The sequence below is a fragment of the Myotis davidii genome, unplaced genomic scaffold, assembly GCF_000327345.1.
Source record: "Myotis davidii unplaced genomic scaffold, ASM32734v1 scaffold115, whole genome shotgun sequence".
NCBI lineage: Eukaryota > Metazoa > Chordata > Mammalia > Chiroptera > Vespertilionidae > Myotis > Myotis davidii.
Genome location: NW_006291010.1, coordinates 630185 through 633512, shown reverse-complemented (window position 1 = coordinate 633512; position 3328 = coordinate 630185). Strand labels below are relative to the sequence as shown.

At 40.7% G+C, this 3328-nt stretch overlaps 1 long non-coding RNA gene across 1 annotated transcript in view; it reads right to left on the bottom strand.

Annotated features, from left to right (window-relative positions):
- Positions 1-729: 729 nt before the first annotated feature.
- The window catches only part of LOC107183137, a 10981-nt gene continuing 8382 nt past the window's right edge, over positions 730-3328 (bottom strand). The window contains exon 3 of the long non-coding RNA XR_001513907.1: positions 730-1637. This is a non-coding gene — a long non-coding RNA (uncharacterized LOC107183137). The remainder of the gene's footprint in view (positions 1638-3328) is intronic.

Genomic DNA, 3328 nt, shown 5'->3' with positions numbered 1-3328 from the left:
TATTCTTCTGTAATTTCTTCCAAGAGCCAACACCCACCCCCTCCAACTCACACACATGCACGCACACACAGACACACACTCACACACACTCACACACACCCCTCTTTTGCTCTTAAATAAATAATGAGCTTTGGAAGTTCTTGAACATTTTTTTTTCTTATAGACATCATTCTAAAGGAAAATAGAGACCAGTGTATTCTGGAAGTTTATATAAGTTCCAAAAAAGGAGTCACTCTGGTGCCGTTTCAACCCTCCTACAGCAGGTTTCTTTATGGTGAGTATGACAAAGGGCAGGCTGTGCTGCGAAAATGCCAGCCATCTCTGTGTTAGAAAACCTTCTATCACTCTTCTTGATTTGACATGAAATATTAAACACCAGTTACCAGCAAAATGTTATTGAACACAGATGTCCACTATCACTTTCAAATTGCTAAAGTCAATTTAGGTTTATATATTTTCTTTGCTTAAGCATTCGCATGCAACGCAAATGTTCTGTGACAGTAATGATTTCACAATATACCCTTTCAATTAGGAAAGCACATCGTATACGTGTTTTCATTTTTAAAATGCCTATTTTTTTTTTTATTCAAAAGCTCTGTGTCCCTCACTAAACATGGGACCTTGGATTGAAAAAATAAATAAAAAGAAAGAGCTCCATCTACTGATTCATTTAAAAAGTTGTTTCCTGTTCTCTTTTTGAATTGAAAAGAATCTTTGGCACAACAGGGATCTTGTGAGCATGTAGCTCAAACTGTTTTTGTTTTTTTTTTTTCTGAAAAAGATTGCAGGAGTTCTGGAATCATGGAAATAAATAGATTAGAAAGGAGGTCTGTCTCTGTGACTAAAAAAGCACCCCCCGACCTTTTCTGTGCCCCCTCAGAAGCCCTAATTAATAAGTCGGCTGCAGGTTTAGTGCTCCCCAGGGAAATGGTTAGCTGTGGCATTCCCTTTTGCTGAATTTTACAGAATCCCTGAGAGGTCATACATTTTGCTCCATTACAATAATCGCATTCATGTCACTGGCCCCCTCTTCCTTCTGAAGGACTTGGTGGGCCCTCTTTGAAAGTATTTACGGGGCCATTTCTCCCCCTGGTGAAGCCGAAACCTACCCTGTGACTCCCCTGCCCCCCCACCGCTGCCCAGATTCAAGTGACTTCACAGGGGAAGTGAAGAAAAACATCCACTGGGAACCTGGGGGCAATCGAAGGAGGCCGAGAGTTATGACTTGAGGAGGAACTGCTGTGCCAGCCTCCTGGGGGGTGAGGGTTGAGAGCAGCAGCTGGAATGGTGGCCCTGGTGATGTCTGCCAGCGCTCACCCTGCCACCTCTGTCGTTGAGAAGCTTCCAGACCACTTTTAATCTCTGCCTTGAAGTTCCTTTTGTAAAGGTCGTGTTCCCATGAGTCTCCATTGTATGCCAACGCAGGCAGCGTCTTCGGATACAGTCAGATGTGACTTATTTGGGAAATATCCTGGCTGCTTTGAAGGGTCACAATGTTCTGGATCTTAGTGGCTTCCAGCTTGGACCTGCTTCCTGTATTACAGAATTTCCCCTAAGATGAACAAACAGCAGACTGTATTCTCATACATTTGAGCAGTGGCAATAGAAAATATTACCGATGGGCAACAAGATGATATCTGGAAACACACAATGGAGCAATTTAGATGAAAGTCTCCTACCTTTGAATCTGTCTGCTCGATCATGCATTTCTATAGTCATGATTAACTCACTCTAAGACCCAGGAATTCAAAGCTCATAGAAAATGTCTATTCCTCCCCCAAATGAATCACACATCACCTATCACTGCAGAATTGCCAAACTCTATGGTTTTCTTGTCAAACATAAATTCAATAGCTGACCACAGCCAGGGACAGAAATTTCTTATAAATCAAATAACTACATACATTAAAGAGAGATGCAGGGGACCGGCTGCCACATTTCAGTCAATCAAAAATATATGTAATAAGTGTCTACTGTGTTCAAGGTGCGGTGCTTGGTGCTGGGGTTGGGGGAGGCATGTTTAATGAAATATGACTTGGCCCTAACCCTCAAGCAAGGAAACGCCTACTTCATGTTGCTGCTGTGAGGATTGTATGCAATTACCTAGCACAGTGCCTGACACATACTTGGTGATGGGTAAATGGTCACTATTATCATTCCTAGTAATGTAATATAATATTTCGCTAATATTTAATACATAAATGGAAAATATGTCACAGGATGAATGGGTTCCCAAATAATTGACCCAGGCACTAATTGTTCTGAGGTCAGATTCAAAGGGAATTCCTGGAGTCTGAAGTGAGACAGTTTCATTCAGATAATTTTAGCTAGAATTACAACTTGCCATTTTTTGGAAGTTCATTAAGACCCAGGTGCCAGGCTGAGCAATTGACAATTCCATCTCTCTCTTTCTCTTTTTTTACTTTCACAATCAAATTATGTAGATATAAGCCACCCCCATTTTACAGATAAGGAAATGAGACTAGGAGAGGTTAAGGAGCATCACAAAGGCCTGATAGAAATGCTCACAGTTTTTCCACTTAATCAAAAGGTCTCCATCATAGAATTATAGACGATTAGAGTTGGAAGGAAAGCAGAGACCACATTGTCCTGATTGCTGACTTGACAGGTAAAGAAGCAAAGGGCCGGAGAAGAAAAGCAATTTTGCTCAAGTTCACAAACCTAACTGGTGACATAACTGAAATTAGAGACCAAGGCCCTGGCTCCAAATTGATGCCATTTCCAATATTTTTGTCCAAGTATTTTCCAATATTTATCCTAAGTCAATAGCACTTTTAAAATACAAATGTAAAAAGATTATGCTGAGAAATCTTGTGCTCCAAGTTAGCTTTTTTTTTCCAAGTTAATTTTATATCATCTCTTCTCTGCTGAGTAGGTACTTAATTATTTCCTGTTACTGAGAAATTATTTTCTTTTTTAAAAGTATTTTATTGATTTTTTACAGAGAGGAAGGGAGAGAGATAGAGAGTTAGAAATATTGGTGAGAGAGAAACATCCATCAGCTGCCTCTTGCATACTCCTACTGGGGATGTGCCCACAACCAAGGTACATGCCCTTGACTGGAATTGAAACTGGGACCCTTGAATCTGCAGGCTGTTGCTCTATCCACTGAGCCAAACCAGTCAGTGCTGAGAAATCTGAGAAATTATTTTCTACCTCACATTCCTCTCCACACAGGTGCAAGCAACACACACACACACACACACACACACACACACACACTCACTCACAATTAAAATGCACACCCCTTTCTTTTATTTGGAAGGTAAACTGAAATTTATATTTGTATCACAGGCTTTGGAGCTTC